An 18,968-nucleotide genomic window follows, 5' to 3' on the forward strand; every position below is an offset into this window, starting at 1 on the left:
GTTCAGATTTATAAAGCAAGACCATATTTCCCTGCTAATGCCCAGAAAGGAGGTTAATACCTAGCTGAAATATTCAGGGAGGAGAAAAAAATAGCCAAAATGTTGCGGGAGTGAGGAACGAGTAGCAGAAGTTTCACATCCACCGTGGACAAAGCAGTCTCTGCTCGCAGTCTGGCGGAGGTGTCTGGGAGGCTGCTTTGATTCTTTGTAATCCTAATAGCTACTTTTGACTGCAGGTTCTCTAGAGACTCAACCAAGACCTTACCCACACAGCCTGGTTGTGGCAGGGGCCTTCCTGATGAATCTTGAGTAGGAGTGGGCGTGTCTTCCTGCATGGCCAGGGGGGAAAGAGGAGAAGTCCGAGAGTTGGGTCTTACAGAAGCCAAGTAGGGTCCCCCCTCCCCAGATTCCTACATGTGGCCAGACACTGGGGACTCTTCCTGCACCCACAGGGAAACCAGCTGTTAGCCCCCCTCTGCTGGAACTCTTCTGCCATAGACCATATGTGCTCAAGGACACATGAATTCCAGTGTCAATTCAGTCAGGCTGGTCAAAATGTTGGTAAACTGTGAAGTGCTATAAAAGTGTAGGATATTATTATTACCATCATTATAATTATAAAAGGATAGCTATCACATCACTCTCTGGCTTGCTGATTAGAGAAATGCACATCAAGAACGAGTCCCTTTATTTTCTCTATTCTTTCCACTATCTTTAAATTTTTTCCCCATGATATCATTTACATTCAATGAAATAAACAGATTTTAAGTGTGACATTTTGTTTTGTCCGTTACTTCTTGACATACACTAACATAAATATTTAGAGCTACAAATCAAATTGTAATACATTGTTGGTTATATTTAAAACTTGTCCTAGATCTCATCTGTGTAGGCAAAGCACTTTTCTGTTTTTTGTTTTCAAGTGGTGGGCTTTTTTGCCTCTTTTAATAAATAGGATGTTGGACTTGTGAGTCGTAAATGATTTTAAAACGCCATTACAATAGTAACATGTTTCTTTCTGCCAGACACCAATCCAAAAAAAAAAAAAAATGTTATAATAGGGGCTCAATATCTGCCAAAGTATTTTAATTTAAATATGGATTCCTTTAAAATCTGCAAGCCGTTGTTTCAGTGTGGGGAAAGAAACAAGGACACAATGAGATTAAGTCAGAAAGGAAGGCTGCATTGTCTGTGTTCTTTAAAAGTGCATATAAGCCCATGCACTTCCCAAAAAACAAACAAAGAAACTAACAAAAACAGACAAACAAAAAATTCAACAAACGGTGCTGCAATAACGGGATAATCACATGGAAAAACATTGAAATGTGATGTACAACATAAAAAAAAAAAAGTTTATAAAACTTCCAGACAAATAAAACCAGAAATGAATCCCACACCATTCTGCTAGAGTGACTGACAGACCTACTTGTGATTTCTATTATTTCACAAGACAAAGAATTAGACTTTGATTGCATCGACACCTAGCCACGGGCTGCCATCCTGAGCACATGTGTATGAATGAGAAGCAGGAGGACCTGGGAGGATGCCACTTCACCTAAGGCTGACCTTCAGCCCAGCCAGGATGGCTTGGGGTAGCTGAGAGGGCTCCAGGGCACCTCATGCCCCGTGTGTCCCCTGGCTCCTGGCCTTCCCTGGCTCACTGTCCCCATCACACCTCATCTACCTCGAGCTGCCAGGTCCCAGCTTTCTGTTGGGAAACCAATAAACAGATCTCTCTATAATGGGGAAGTCATCACTCAATGTCCCTCCTCCTGCCAAGTAAACACACCATATCCATATCCATAACATACCCAGCACTGCTGCAGGGGTCGTGCTTAAGCTACAGCAATCATTACGACGATCCAATTCTAGTTTTTGGTCCCTGCTTGTGTAGATTTTATGGCTCCACCATTCATCTTCATCAAATTCGATTAATTGACTTTTCTCACAATAGTTATTTAAGGTTGAGGCAACTGTGATGGTTCAGAGCTATGTACTCCAGAAAGATGTTTTCTTAAACTTGAACCATTCCTGTGGGTGTGAACCCACTATAACTAGGGCCTTTCAGTGAGGTCACTTCAGTTAAGGTGCGGCCCACCTCAATCAGGATGGGTCCTAATCTTATTACTGGAGTCCTTTATAAAAGGAATGAAATTCAGACAGAGAGAAAGCCACAGGAAGCAACAAGGTAAAAGTCAGTGTAACCTGGGCAAAAAGGGAGGAGCCTGGGGAGGCCACCATGTGCATTGCCATGGGAGAGAGAAGTCCAAGGCAAAAGATAGCCAGCAGTCAGCCCCAGAATGCCAGTTTTGGGAAAGAAAGTATCACCTTGATGAGGGCTTAATTTGGACTTCTCCTACCTCAAATCCATGAGCCAATACATGTCCATTGTTTAAGCCAACCCACCAGATGACATTTTCTTGAGCAACAAGGAACTTACAACAATCAACCTTTGTCACACGAACACTAAAATCAAAAGAAAGTCGTTTTTAAATATATGTACATATGAATTAAAACCTATCAGTACTTTGGAATCTAAATGAGCCAATTCTCTTTTTATGTATGTTAGTGTGAATGATTACAAGGTACATAAAGTTGTCCTTGAATAGAACAAGGAATGAGTTTCTCCCAAACAAAAGGGAATTGAAGATTTAATAACTGGCCCACAATACTCAAAAAAGAGGCATTTCCCTTGGGGTTGAGCTCCCAGAAAGAGTGGAGTGTCCCAGATGTTATGGTTTAAGAGAATTTCCCATGGAGAAGCATGTAACCCTTCCCGCTTGGCAGCCCAAAGCCTATAAGACGGAAACAGCTTCTTGTTCCAGACTGTTTCCTGTGGAGCAAAAGATGTGACCTAGGGACAGCCCTGTCTCTTCCAGGGCTGTTGGACTTGAACCCAAAGGAGGCCAGTCAATTCCCCATGATGCCCAGCCCCTGAGCAAACCATCCAAGGTCAGCAGGCTGTGCAAGTCTCTTCCTCAGCCGACAGCTACATTAATATCATGCCTGAAGTTCCCTAATCAATGCTGACCCTGAAAAGACGGCCCCTTTCATCACATCCTTAGAAACTGGAATTAGAATCTGAATCTGAAATTCCATTAGGATCTCCATGCCTGTTTAAAAATCTAAAAAGAGAGAAGAAATCAACTATGCCTGCTGCAGGTCTCAGCTTCTTAAGTAGGTCCCTGCTGGTTCATACTGTAAACACAGGAGTTAATTCCCTCCTCTCAGAAATCTGCTTATGGGCGCCCCAAAGTATTATTATCTGTGCTCAAACATGAGAGAATGGCAAGATGAATGATTGCCAGGATGGCCCCTGGCCTTCCCTGATTTAAATAAATAGATCAGGCTATGGGCAGGTATGTCAGACTGACACACATGCCAGACATGAGTGTTATTTTGTTAAGATATATATCTACATAAAAATATTTGTATAATCAATATATCTTGCTCAGCTTTAAAATCTAGGACAGATTTCCCCATAGCCTCTTTTTCACAGATAGAGTAGAACAATGCAGAAGGAATGACTAATGTCAGAGATGTCATGTTCCTCTCTAACAGATTGGTATTGTATCTAGTTGCTGTGTACTAGGAAAGGGCAATGTGCCTATGCGAACCGTTTCCCCACAGCCTGTTAAACAGAAGATACCTCCTCTGGAAACTTTTCTAGGTCTTGCTTAAACTTTCAACAGAAGAGGTATGGTCTTCCTCTTTGCCTCATTGACTTACCCTTTCTTCACCAGAAGGATTGCTGGGCAAGAGCAGAGTCCTGTCCATTTGGAATAGAAATGGGCTCCTAAGTGTGGACCCTTACGTGGGTCACTTTTAGGTATCTTACGCTCCTTTTGGGGGGGGGGGGGGCAGGGTGCATGAGCCAGGGATCGAACCTGGGTCTCCTACATGGCAGGGAGCATTCTACCACTTACCTTACCTTTCTTAATAGTTCTCACTTTCAGAAATGAAATTGAGGCATGGACCTTGGTAAGAGGTGACTGAAAATTCTTCATTTACAGGGGTTGGTTCCTTTCCTCTTGTTTCATTGTAAAGTCTGATAGTACCTTTTGAAATTCTGGTTGTCATCTTTAGATGGAGGAGCCCCCTCCTTCTTTCCTCCTGGGTTCTCCCATCCCCATCTGGTAAATGGAGAAAGCCATTTCCCTAAGCCAGGCTCTGACTCCTTTTTATCCACTCAAAAGGATGCCAAAGGACATTAATACCCATGACCCAAGGAAGTCCAGGACTTAAAAGTTTAGAGCACAACCACCTTAAAGAAAAATAAACATCACACACCAAGAAGATGCAAGTAGTAATAAGTGTGCCAGAGTACAAACACAAATGGCAAGGTTTCTTTGCCTATTTGGAAGCAGTCTAAATAAGGAGGAGTCTCAGGATGGACTTTTCCATCTATCCATCCTTCCACCCCCAAACATCAGTTTAACTTCCGTTATGAGCTGGGCACTGAGCCAAATGCTGAAAATCAACGATGAAGGAGACCTGGTTCCTGCCCTCAAGTTACTCTTAGTCCAAGGACAGCAGGAAGGGCAGGGAAGGGCACAGTTACATAAAAGGAATCATGCAAGGAAAAGTACACAGAAGATCTTGCAGGCTGCTGAGTGGCCCTGAAGGAGGGAAGGAGTGATCAATAGAGAGGGTCTACCACAAGTAATGTGGAAAGGTGAGTCATCAGGATGACAAACAGTCTAATAACATATGACAGATGCTGCCCTAAGCATGTTTACATGCACCGACTGGTTTAATTCTTATTAAACTGTGTGTAGAGTCTGGTGTTTTCCCCATTTTGCCAAGACCAAAAAGATTGAGTGGCATGTCCAAGGTCAAGCAGTCAGCATGTGGCAGCGTGTGACCTAAGGGAGATGTTCGTGGAGGGGCAAGCCAGGCAGGGAGCGGTGAAGGGACTCCAAGATGCAGCAAGCTAAGCAGGGGCAAATGCTGAGCATTGGTCTAGTTTATATTTTACATGAAAAATGACGAGGAGGCCACACTTTATGCTTGAAGAACTAATGCTTAGAAGTAGAGGGTGATCCAGGTGGAAATGGTCCTTGGCTTCTCAAATGAGGCTAAGAGTCCCGCTGGGCACTTGCAGGGCTGCTCAGAGGACTCACAGCCCCAGGGAAAATTCTGTGTTTAATTCTACTCACAAACGTATGAACATTGATGTTTTCCTCATAACAGATAACTTCCTAATATAGTTTTATGTGACAGAATAGGATGGGAAGTTACCATGATGCCTGTCCTTGTTCCTTCTTTCTTTTGACTTCTGATTTTAACTGTTCTTTTAATATATTTAAAAAAGCAAATTTCAAGTTACTGAAATAATCTGTACTCGTTTAGCTAAATAAAAAAACCACAGTTAACAGGGCTCTTCAGAGAAACAGAACCAACAGACAATATGTATATATATTGAGAAACATATACATATATTTATATTATAATATAATACCTATATAAATAACATTATATATTATAATATCATTGTATTATATATTATACATTATATGCATTGATGTATATTTCCACTGTTGAACTTATGCTTGCCATGATCCCTCCCTTTTGTTTTTCTCTTGATTATACAGTTTATATCTTGACCATGCCAGTTGGTGTCTCTCACCAGTTTTTGTCACTTCCCTATAGATTTACAGGTCATTAGTGAGCTGCTAGGGTAGCTCTGTCCCACAGGAGTCTCCCATTTTATTTTCCATAGTCATTTGTAATGACAGCATCAAGTCCCAGTTCTGAGCTCATCAAGCTCTCTCGATTCCTACAAAATCCTGGGCCATGGAAACCTGTCCATCTCCCCCCATGCTGATTTTAAGAAATCAGCATGTCACAAAATTATACATGCCCGATTTCCTCTGCTGGCTGTCACCCGTTAAACACCTTCCCCCAAGATGCACATCAGTAGTCTGTGGGAACTCTCATCCACCTCATTCACTATAATGTAACAAAAGTTCCCTTTTTTCCTTCTGTGCCCTCTGAGAAATGAAATTGTCAGCAAGCAAAGTCAGTGATATTTCCGATGGCCTGCTGTGGACGAATGCGGTGTCCAGGTGAGGTGTGGCACATCAGACCCCATCCCCCATACATATATGCATACACCCCCCCACACACACACACACACACTCACTAGAAGCAACACTAGGTTACACCTCCCCAGTGTCTAGCACAGTACCTCAGGCATAGGTACTGTGCTAACCACTGAAAGTTCAGTTTCACTTCCTAGTTTATTCCCCATCTTCCACGTTTTAGTATGGGCCCTCCAAACATCCCCAGGACCTTCAAATCTGGAGTCTGCCATTGTAGTCAACTTTCACCAAAAGCTTCTCTGTCTTTGTGGGTGTCTCTAGCTCCCTCTCCCCTTTCCTTCTGGCCCCCATGCTCCCCCAGTGTCCTCACTTGACTTTCCTGTGCAGATGTGTGTCTCCTGGCTTCAGGTCTCCCCTCATTTACTCCACATTCAGTACTGCCTGCTCTGTTTCAGACCCTTGCTGGTCACTGGCCTTACAATCACAATCTGAGATGGATAAACAACTAATAATAGCAACATAATTCTAAGTCTTACACTTGAAATACAAACCATCAGCTATTTGAAAACACAGCAGGGAGCAGTTATTTCTGCTGGGCCTGTAAGGGAAGGCTATGGACAGATTTAACATGTGAGTTGGGTTTTGAAGAATACGTAGGAGTTCCCTGACAAGAAGGGCTGGGGAGGGTGTTCTAAACAAAAGAGAAGACGACAGAAGGAAAACACAGCTCGAAAGGGCAGACAGGGAAGGAACCAGAACTTGTGGGGCTACTCTGTGAGGGGCATAAATGAGGGTGGCTCACCAGGACGTGATGTTTAGAGCCTAAAACAGCACATGGGAGTTGCTCAAAAGATATTCGTTTTGAATGCTAAAGAAGGATAAAGCCAGAATTTAAAGAGTATTTTATGCCATGCAGAGATATCCTAACTTTAGCTTGCAGACAGTGAGAATTCACCAAACGTTTTAAAAGCAAGAAAATGGGATAATTATATCTGGGTTTTGGAAAAAAGAATAGCTCTTAAGACTGTATAAAAAATAGATTTCAAAAGGGAAAAGTACCATAGCACCAGCAAAACATTTTTTATGGGCTATGCTGATTTTGATTAAGCCTGTCTTTACCATATTTGCTCTAAATCTTGATTCTTTTTGTGAAATCATGTTTACACCCTGACCCAAGCTATGAAATTCACTTAATACCAATGCTAGTATGTTGCCCCAGAGGCCTCTGAAACCATCAACTTTGTTTCCACCGCTCCAAATAGTTTTCTCCAAAAGCCTCACCCGCCCTGGCACTTCTTTCCAGCTGATACTCGTGTCCTCTGTCCTAGCCAGCTTTCACCAGCTTGTCAGGGATTTGGACTCCCTCTTCCTCTGCTTTCATTTTAAATCCTACTGGATGCACAGCCACAAGTTAGTCAATGCCTGAGTCGACACTTTCTGTGTACCTTCTGACGGTGCCTCCCAGAGACACAGAGCCTTCATTAATTACATAAACGTCCAGAGCAGACATTTCAGCCTGTATCAGGCCATCACGGGAAGCTTCTTGAGGCCACCAGTCCAGTTAGCATTGCTCAGCCCTGCCCAGAGAGGAAATCCCTGGCTTTCCTTTGTTCCATTCGAGTCCCTCCCCGACCATTCCCTACTATCCAGAATGGGTCACTGCCCAATCTGGATCCAGGGGTCAGATGGGGTAGAAAGCACTGGGAATGGGACAAATTTAAGAAGAAATAAGTTGCAGCTACAGCATTTCAAGCTAGAGAAGAGATGTGCTTGTTAAATGATAAAATTTTAGATGCAATGTTTCTGGTTTCTTTGAATAATTCTGTGGCTATCTGTGGAGCCAAAGCCATTCCACAGATCACAGTCCATCAGTTCTGGAAATCCTTCCATCCCACCAGCATCCCCGGTGCTGTGACTCACCAGACAAGACAGGAGAAAGGACTTTCCACACCAGCCTATCTGAATTTCTAAGCCAGTCTTATTTATAAAAAGTTAAGCACTAGTGGCATAATTTGTGATTGAGCAAAAAAAAAGACTTAAACTGTATGTTTTAAAATCTAAACATTTGAAATTAAGTCTCTAGAGAATCATCATTCTACCCTATCAATTTCAATTATTAAGGAAATTGTACCAATTCTTAAACTAGCAAACAAAAAAAATTAATTAATGTATGAGAACTATGGAATGGAGCTTAAGTTTCCTGTTCAGTCTTCTTTTCTTGTTTGCCAAAGAAGTATCAAGAAACATTTTATTCATAAGGATATTTCCTGGAGATTATTCCTATTAAATTTCTTAAAGACTTCTAGGGTAGTCAGCTATTTGAGCTACAGACCAAGAAGGAAACAAGCAGAAAACCTTGTGATTTCTTTGTATGTTTTCTGTGGCAGAGGCCCGGGAATTTAATAAAGGAGACACCAAACTTGGCGGCCATTGATAGATGGAGTTCTTGGCTCTAAGGCTTTACGCCTCACCCTCTCCATTCTGTCTTTTAAAAAGTTTGATATTCTGTTCATCGTGGATTTTTTTCATTAATTTAAATATTGCAATAAAATATTATCTTGATTGACTATTTTTGCACCACCTTAAACTTTTTACCAAAACAAGTACCTACCTGACCGTAAACCTGTAATGCCCAACCCTTTGCAATTCTTTTCAGTAACCAGAGTATATTTCTCCTCCTCTTACTTTCTGTTCAACCCTGTGACTTGCTTGGGCCAATAGAATGAGAGAGAAGTGGTTTGTGTGCCACTTTTGAGCCTTAAGAGGCCCGGCCTGCTCCCACTCGCCCTCTCTCATGCCTGCTGTCACCATGAGAAGAGCTGTTCCTCAGTCCTCAGAGGAAGAGGAGAGGTGCGTGGAGCAGAGCCACATGAGCCAAACCACATCAGCTGGGCCCAGCCCAGACCAGCTGATCTCCAGCTGACACACAGACATATGAGCTGAATAAATGCTTGCTGTTGTGTGCCATGGAGAACTTGTGTTTGTTCATGACACAGAAATGTGTTATGAATACGAACAATGATTGATTCGCCCAAACTGGTCGGTGTGATCTAATCATGGTAATTCCATTCTTGTCCCCCTTGTCAGTATTTAGCTTAGGAAGGAAGACACCTAAGCTTGCTCAGGGCCAACGAAACACAGAAGAGATTTGTTGGAGTTTTCAGAAAAATTGTCCCTTACTTTTATGAAACAGGTGTGTAGGTCTTTTGCCTTTCTCTCCATCTTTCTTACTTCTTTGTGAGCAAGAAAGCATGTAGCTCCAATGACAAAAAGCAGTCATCCTAAGGCTAGGGAAACTAGCCTGAGAGCATACCAGTCCATACAGTAGTGCAGAACTGTGAAAATCACAGAAAAATGAAGCATAATATCTAATCAAATCATGTCTACAGTCAGACCAACCTCTGTATATCATGCATGTGATTCAGGACACTTCCTTATTGTTTAAGCCAATTTGAGTTGGGCTTTTCCCCTAGCCTGAAAGAATTCTTACTTACTGATTCAGACAATGTGGTTTCTGAACTCAATTTAGGGTGCTGTCTTCCAGGTTTAATAGGTGAAGCCCATGAATACACTGAAATAAAGTCCAGAGATGAAATGCACAGTCATTATACAAAGATCCACACACCTTTCCTTGAGCATCTCACCCCCTAAAAGACCCTCAAGTGGTTTCCTGCCTTCACTGCAAATGATGTCTCAATGTGACCATAACTATGCAAATAACTCCACAATTTCCCCACAATATTTCCACCTTAAAAAGAACAAAACAGAGGACTGTTGAAAGATGGTAGAATAGGAAGTTCCAGGAATCAGTCCCTCCACCAGAACAACTGTTATTATACAGGCAGGAACTATCTGAATCCACTATTTCAAAACTCTGGAGACCCACAGAACGCTGGGCAGCATCCAGGGAAGAACTGAAGAAAGAGGCTGATAAATTGCAATAAATTCCTTTGAATTGCTCTCTCCACACAGCAGCAACTGCCGCCCAATTCCCAGCCCCACAGCAGACAGCGGGAAGGTACTAGCACAGCTTGCTTGTGCCAGAGCGGGACCTAAAATCCAATTTCCCGTGATCCAGTACAATGCACTCTGAGCACTGGTCACTGGTTTTTGACTAGCTACTGCAGGTCACTGGAGGCCCAGCTCTGAGGACAGTTATTGTTCCAACCCACCCAAGCAAAGGCAGAGGAGGAGACATAGGATGAGTAGCTTCCTCAGAGCTGCAGAGGATAAGTGAAGGGTTGCGTTTGCTGGGAAGGTGCTAAGACAAAAATGTTCAGCTTTGGGGAGCCATGGGAGAAACTCCTGCTGACCATCATAGCCCCTCCTCAATCCCTCTTCAAGGCAATTTGGAGCCAGTCACCACTCCCTTTGTGGGACTCATTTCAGCTGGGAAAGACTGACTTGGGGAAAACCTCTCTGTCATGTCCCCAACTCCACCACAGAAGTTGCCTTCCAGGCAAAAGCAACTTAAGACAACAAAAGCAAAGTAAGAAGCAATTGAAAATTCTATCTGGGGAAATGGTTTACCTGTTTTAAGTCCTGCAGAGGAACACCTGGAAGAGGGATAAGTTCTGTTTCTGGGGGAATTATGGGACATTCAAACTCCTGTAAACAGGAGATCACTTATAGCCACTAGAAAGCAGAAGCCTGCGACAAACATAGACCCAGAAAAAACAGGGAGAACCCTGCACTTTGCATTCACCTTGGGCTGACCTTTCTGAAAGAAGGGCTGAACTCTGAATGAGCACCACCAACACAAATCATCCATTTTGTGAAAGGTGTTTTTGCTTAGGTTTGCTTGGTTTTGTTAGGTCCAAATACTCAAGGAAAATCTCTGTCATATAATTAGCTGGATACAATCTCAAGAAACAGATATCTCAGGGACTAAATCCCAGAATTTACATTTTAAAATATCAAAATGTACAGAGTACAACAAAAGATTACAAGACAGAAATAGGAAACGATGGCCCATCCAAAAGAAAAGGCTAAAAATCCAGAAACCATGAATTTCGTAGTTTCTCTCTCAACTGGAAGAGCATATGGAGATGTCTGCTAGCTTTTCTCTCCTGGCTCCTTGTTTCATGAAGCTCGCCCAGGGGCATTTTCCTTCTTCATCTCTAAAAGTCTCTGGCTGTGTGGACTCTTGGTTCTGGTTGCTTTAAAGTTTTTTCTCAAATGGTTTCCTCTTAAAGGGCTCCAGTAAGCAACCTCACCTTGAAAGGGTGGAGATATAACTTTAATTATTAAAAATGATTTTTAATCATTAAAAAATTAGATGACTTAATTAAATTAAATAATTTAATTTAATTTGATTAGAAATTTAATTAATTAAATATACCAATTAATAGAAATCATCTAATTAAAAGGTACCACCCACAATTGGGTGTGTCACATTTCCATGGACACAATCAAAAAGCTCCCAGCGATATTGAATTAAGATTAAAGATATGGCTTTTCTAGGGGTATCTGATAGTTTCAAACCAACACAATGGCTAAATGGGAAATTTTTTGTTGTTTATATATATATGTCACCACAATAAAGTTTTTAAAACAATTAGGATCCCCTCCTTTAAAAAAAGCTCATTTATTAATTCGACACTTACTCTGATCTAGGGACTGTGCTGCGGAAGAACACAATGGAAAAGTGTTAAATATAAATTATAAAAGAGTCATGCTATAAGAGAAAATTACAGTATGATCTTAAATGTGCAAAACAGGAATGTGTATACATATATACACCTATAAGAAAAATAAGACTGAATAGATATTCTGGAAATATTAATAAGAGTTATCTCTGAATGGTGTAGTAATGGGCAATTTATTTCTTGCTTGTGTTTTTTCCATATTTATCACATTTTCTATGGTTAAATTGTAGCACTTTTATAAACGGGAAAACCTGCCCCAGGCAGGTAGTTGCAATAGTGCCTTTGATAAATTTAATAAATCTTGAAGTGTTCACCAGCTAGATTAGTTAACATTTCTCCCTTCACTCAACGGGCTTTGATGTTTAATGTATATTTACAAATGATTTCTTTGTGTATGACCCAGAACAAAGAGAACAAAGGAAATGGACACTTCTAAGTAATCGAAAAGTCATTTATATTTGGCATTGCTTCTCTTTTCCATTTTCAGATTAGAAACTTGGTAAGGAGAGGAAGGCGGGCAGACACGGCAGACCGCGGTTATCGCTGCAGGTCTCCTCCCCAGCCTGCGGAGAAGGGCGTCCAAGGAGGGCAGGGAAAAGGGGAAATACAAAGAGTCATGGGACCCAGCTATCTGGGGGCCCAGAAGTGGGCGCCAACTAACTCCTTCCACTCCAGCCCAGCAGGACGCAGCTGGCTGTACCTTTAGCTTACTGGCTGACTAGTACAGGGAAAGCCTGTACCATGCTAAAAGACATTTCCTGTGGCAGACTGGCTACGGTTTGAAAGAAAGATACTTAAAACAAAACAAACAAACAAACATGGGGGGGTCTCCATGTGGGAGACCCGGGTTTGATTCCCAGCCCACGCACTGCCCCACCCCCCCACCCCCAAAAAGAAGCAGAAAGGAAGATAAAACATTTTTATGATTTCATCTTAAAATCATGATACAGTAATTCCCTACACATACACACACACACACACACACACACACACACACACATACAATTACTAGAGGGAACTGGAATAAAGGGAAAGAAATTGTAGTTATAAGGCTGGGATACTCTACCCACATTCAGGACTTAATTTAATGTTCATAAATTACATTCACAAACTATGTTAATTTTGTCCTTAATGTTTTATAAAATGCACATGAATCTTTGCGTTTGAATCTCACAACATTACTACGTGTGATATTCTTCTCCCCGTTTTTATATGAGGAAAAGAAAACCCAGAGAGATAGGACTAGGATCCAAGCCCAAATCTTAATACATTCAGGGCTTTCTTGCTAAATTATTTGGATTGATTTATAATGCTGATGAGATATAGAAAATATCTCATTTGCCTCCTTTTTAATTTTTTTGTTTAACTAGAAAAAATTGATGACCCCGAATAAAATTTTCTACACATAGAAGTACCCAGGACAGTCCCTGCTTCAGTGGGTGTTTCAAATAATTCCAAATATAAGTTGATTGACATGCAGTTCATCTTAATAAGGAACAGACTTCTTTAGAAAATTATAGCCTTTATATTAAATATTTCATTACTCTTTCCTTTACTTGAAACCCGCCTACATGCTACTGAAAGCTTGCACCCCAGGGGATAAAAAATTTGTCTCAAATATCAAAAGGACTTGAGGTCAAAGTCTCTTAAGGTAGTAATTTCTCTCTTTTTTTTAAAAATTCAACTTAGTATAAATTAACTTGGACCATATTTTTAAAGAAAAACTATCCAATGCCAAACATTTCACATGTAAAATAAGAACAAATAGAACTAGAAACCAAAGAACCAGCCAACATTTTTCCTGCTAAGAAAATGTTCACAGAGCAGTTTGTTGCAACACAGAATTTGGTTGAGTTTGGTGAAGACTGAATCCCCCCTCTCCAGAGTCATTGTCCGTAGCCATGAGATTTTATATCTGCACAACAAATAGTAAACATGTCCACAGAAAGTGAAAAGTTCAATAAACCATTCTGATGGTTTCAAATACTCAGAATATTGGGACTCATGGAGACAATTGTGTGAATTTTCCACTTTTCCACCTGATAAAATTTTCAGAAAAAAAAACATTTTCCTCCTCTCTGGGAACCAGGGAATGTGGCATTCTGTATCTACCTGCATGCAGAATAATCAAACTTTGTGTGTCATATAGGAAAGACACATCCTAGAGACCAGGACTACTCATTCCCCATCAGGAGCTCCCAGGATTGGAACCAAACACTGTCAGGAGGTCAGCCAGCCAGGCATCAAGATGCTCACAGGCTGGGTGGATCCCTGGACCCACTGCCTCAGCATCTCCTGGTCGCTGCCAATAAATGCAGAGCTTTGGGTCTCACCCCCAACATTCTGAATCAGAATCTCTGGGTGTGATGGTTTGAAGGTTTGATGGACCATAGAAAATCATGTTCTTAAGGCTAATCCATTCCTGTGTGCCTGAACCCATTGTAAGTAGGCTCTTTTGGTGAGTAGGATCTTAAGTTAAGATATGACCCACCTCACTCAGGATGGGTCTTAATCCTCTTACTGGAATCCTTTATAAGAGGATGAAACTCAGAGAAAAGCAGAGTCAGAAACAGAAGAAGTTTCTGTGAAGTCAGTGAAGTCCAAAGCTGGAAGCAACAAAACTAAGAAGAGAGGAGAGACCAGCAGACACTGCCATGTGCCTTGCAAGCTGACGGAGGAGTCCAGGTATCATCTTAATGATGTCTTGATTTGGACATTTTTGTGGCCTCAGAGCTATAAGTTTGTAAGCTAATAAATCCCCACCGTTAAATGCCAACCTGGGATGTTGCATTCTGGCAGCTTTAGCAAACTAAAACACTGGGTTGGGATCTTGGAACCTGCATTTTAACAGGTGATTCCTCTAACATTTGAGTATCGCTGATTTCTTCTTAGCTATTGGAGACAAGCAAGGGCGGGCTCTGGGAGTGGAGCTCAGGTGCTGCTAAGGTTGGGTGCAAATGGACAGAATGGTGACAGATAAGTGGATTGGTCATGGAAAACACCTAAACAAATGGTAGTCAGAGGAATTCAAACAGTAGTGAGTAACAAAGAAGCCCGCATTAGAAAGCTTAGCTCCCCATCCCATCCACACCTATGATGGCAACTAGGGCAGTCTAAATATTATTGGGAGAAGTACGGTGGCAGAGCTTCTGGGATTTGCCCCTCCTTCAGTGCAGGGCATGGGGACTCTCAGGTGTGGTATTTACCCTACAGCATTGCTTATGAGCATAAATTGCAGACTGTGAGTCTTCCCCAGTGGCATGCTGGTACATGTTTAACAACTGACTCAAGAAAAAAATAAAACCCTGACTTGGAGCATTTGCCTATTTCCCTGGTGTAAATACTCCTGCCTCGGCTGGTTTCAAGCTACTAATATAACATCACCAGAGGCAGATAGGCACACAGTAAGCTCTTAGAAGCCAGTGTGAGCCAGCTTGCTAGGACAGCTGTGTCTCCCAAATAAATACACATACACATATTTCTCACAAAAATGCACCTGTCACCTTTGTGTCATTTTGTCTTTCCTACACTTCTACACCTAAGGAAGAAGAGTATCCCTTCCAGCCAATAATTTGAATGTATGATTTTTCTTTACTACTAAGGCATTTATTCAGGAGGTGTATATTTTTATGCAAAAGGTGAATTTTCCCCTAATTAAAAAAGTTTGCATCCAGAAAATGTAAATTACTGTTAACCTTGCTAATCATCTGACTTTAAAATAGGTAGATTATCCTGGATTACCCAGGTAGGCCGAAGATTATCATCAGTGTCCTTAAATGCAGAAGTGAGAGGCAGAAGGATTAGTGTCAGAGTGATGCATTGTGTATAAAACTTGACTAAGGAAGAAATGAAGTCATGAGGTGTGCAACTAGGTGAATGAACCTTGAGTTTCACTTCAACTTCAAATTGAGGGAAATAAACCAGAAATGAAAAGGTAAATAGCACAACACCTCACTAACACGGGCTATATAATGGGCAAACTCTGAGAATTGAATTTGAGAGCATAGGCTATCAGGTTGGAGCCTATTGTAAAGGTTCCTAAAGTGTAAGCTCTTATAGCAGTTGCAACTGTTACTTCTAAATTCTGAGATGCTGAGCTTTTTGCGTATAACCTGGTCATTCCATCAAACTTTAAGTATTTGTGTGACACCTGAGACACAGAGCTAGAGTTCTGTGGCTGTGTAAGTCAGCATTATCCTACACAACAAATGTTAAAAACACCAAAGAAGTGATCAGACTTCAATTAGAGATATGAATAAAGCTGATCTGGGTAGAACTAAGATAAATAAGACTAAAGGGTAAAGGGTAATACTGACTGTATTTTAAAGCTTAAACTTCCGTTGTGAGACCAAAGGAAGGGATGTCTATTTGGTGCAAAATTTATATTTTTGGTAGTCCACTATCTAATTAAACTTGTCTGAACAGCTTATTTGAACATCATAACTACATAGAACCATGAATAGGGAGTGAGGTCTTGTTGGTTTGTACAGGTTGGTGTGATGTCCCAATACACACCAGAGTAAGCTGGGTAGAAGACAAAAAATTATTTTCAAAAGAGGAGCTTCTGTCATGAGTGGCACATGTAGGCCCCTCGGCTGCTCTTTATGTGGAATTGGAATCAACATCAAGAGATTTTAGAAGCATAAATTTTGTTGCCAGCTGGTGATCATTGGTCCCAGTGTCCTTGTAAAAAAAAAAAAAGAAAGAAATACTATTTCCAAAGTCCCCTTGAGGAACTGGGAAAAAGGTAGAAATTTTAAACCTCTCCACCTGGGGAAGACCTGATATTCTCACAAGCATTGGGGACTGCTTATTTGATGAGACAGGCCCTCGATCTTGGGGCTTGCCCTTATGAAATTTATTCCTGCAAAGGCAAAAATAAGCCTTCTTATGATTACACCTCAGAGTCACAGCAGAGAGCCTCTTTTGTTGCTCTAATGTGGACGCTTTAAGCCAGTTCCGCAGGTGAACTCACTGCCCTCCCCCTACATGGGACAGGACTCCAGGGCTGAGCCAGGACCTGGCATCAAGGGGTGACAAAAGAGGGAAGATAAATGAAACAAAATAGTCTCAGTGGCTGAGAGATTTCAAAGAGATTTCTTTTTGGAGGTCATTCTTATACAGAATATGGATATCCCTTTTCAGTTCTGGTGTATCAGAGTAGCTAGAGGGAAATACCTGAAGCTGTTGAACTATAATCCCATAGCCTTGATTCTTGAAGATGATAGAATAACTATAGAGCTTTTAAGGTATGAATGTGCAAGTGTGGAACTCTTGTGACTGACACTCCCTTTATCCAGTGTACAGACAGATGAGTAAGAAAAAAACAGACAAAAAATAAATAAATAATAGGAGGGTATGGGAAGTATAGGATGTCTGGGGTGTTCTTTTTCACTCGTATTTTTATTGTTTTTAGAGTAACAAAAATATTCAAAAATCGATTGTAATAATGAAAGCACAGCTTTCTGATGATACTGTGAACTACTGATTGTACACTTTAGATGATTATATCTCAATTTTAAAAATCATTAAAGAAAAAAAAAACTTGACTGGCTGCTGCTGGTGCTGAAGATGAAAGGGACTACAAGTCAAGGAAAAAGTTTGGCCTCTAGAAGCTGGAAAAGGCAAGAAAACTTTCTCCTCTAGAAATGCCAGAAAGGGACAAAGCTCTTGCCATAATTTTGATTCTATCCTGGGGAAACCTGTATTGGATGTCCTTTATCTTTTATTTTATTTTGTTTGCATTTCAGTAGTTACGTTAATGCTTTAGAGCATGGTATTTGTTTTCATGTTATTGTAGTAACATATGTGCAACATAAAATTTCCCATTTTGGACATTTATTGACCTGTGGTTGAGACTTGCGGACTCGACTATAAGTCTGTTACTCTTCATTTAAAAAAAAAAAAACAAAAAACAAACTTTGTTTCCCACATGAAATAATCCTTTCCTAACAGTTAAGTAAATGAAGTTATATTTCTGATTTTAGGCTCTACAATCCTTAAAATTAGGAGTTAAATACAATTCTGACCTTAAATTTTCTTTCTATTTAGAAAGATTGTTGGAGAGACCCTACATCATTCACTTTTTCCAAAGGGAACTTTCTTTTGTTCGGAGAAAGACAAGGCAAGAATTAGACATTTTAAAATAGTTACCACATTTTATTTCTTCCATATTTTTTATCGGTAGAAATCCGAAATCTTTGCCATCATTTCAGATTTTCTACAGTGGCTTCCTTGTGGCATAAATCTTATGTCCTATATCGCTTCCATGACAGAAAAATGAAGGGACGCGAAAAAGCTTCTCAGAGAGGTGCCTGAGCTATATGAAAATTTTGAATTATCTAGTCGAAGAGTTTAGAATAGATACTATAAAATATGCAGTTGTTGGTATTAAAACAGATGGAAACAACAGTATTTAATTTTTAGAGATGAAAAGAGCTATTTTAAAAAGCATGTGTTTTTCATAGCATACTTTATACCAATGATTCTAAGGTTTCTATTAAACAGAAAAACAAATTACAAGTTTGGCAACCACAAGGATGAAAGGGGGAGAAACCTCCCTAAAGTGAAAGGGATTTTAACCAATAGTAAAGTGATGACAAAATACCACGGCGTATCGACAACATTGTTAAAGCTCCAAATTACATTTAATGATAGCTGACTAATGTCTGGGGGACTGAAGCCCATGGATTTCTGACTGTTGTCAAAAAAGGGAAAAAGAGAAATGAGGTCTCATGTCTCCTCCAGAGAACCGCTAAGTCTAACGGAGCTGGCTGTGACACAGTAGCTTCCAGGGCAGACTTCTATAATCAATGAGAGGATTGAGCCAGGTCCTCCCTTGCATGAATAATCCAGGCTGCTTTATCGGTCCAGGGGGAATAAATTTAGCATCCCTGTATGCCAGTACAGTAGCTCTGAACGCTCTGGATGCCAACTCCAAAGACACTAGCAGGTAGAGCTCTGCTGGTCAGTGCCAATTTACATACAGATTGAGTATCAGTTGAAATCTAGCAAAATCCCTTCTCCTTGAAGAGACTAGATATTTGCCAGGAAATTGTAAACTAAGGGAACCAAATCTGGCAGAAGGGTGTGGAGGGTGTCTGGACTTTTAACAGAGTTTAATAAATGCATAAACAAAGAAGAGTATTTGGTTCTAAGTAATGCAAGCATCAAAGTCAGCAATAGCCAGAATCTGCTTTTTTAGTAAACATTCCAAATGCTAGAGTTATCACCCAGAAAAAATAAATTCTGGAATTAATGGAAGGACCTCGAGGGG

The 18,968-nt window shown here is 40.8% G+C and overlaps 1 non-coding gene across 1 annotated transcript; it reads left to right on the top strand.

Annotated features, from left to right (window-relative positions):
• The first annotated feature begins 16,245 nt into the window (after positions 1 to 16,245).
• Positions 16,246 to 16,378, top strand: LOC143675381 (U11 spliceosomal RNA). The gene has a single exon (XR_013171606.1). It is a non-coding gene; the product is annotated as a U11 spliceosomal RNA (small nuclear RNA).
• Positions 16,379 to 18,968: the final 2,590 nt, after the last annotated feature.

Source organism: Tamandua tetradactyla, chromosome 2, assembly GCF_023851605.1.
Source record: "Tamandua tetradactyla isolate mTamTet1 chromosome 2, mTamTet1.pri, whole genome shotgun sequence".
Lineage (NCBI taxonomy): Eukaryota > Metazoa > Chordata > Mammalia > Pilosa > Myrmecophagidae > Tamandua > Tamandua tetradactyla.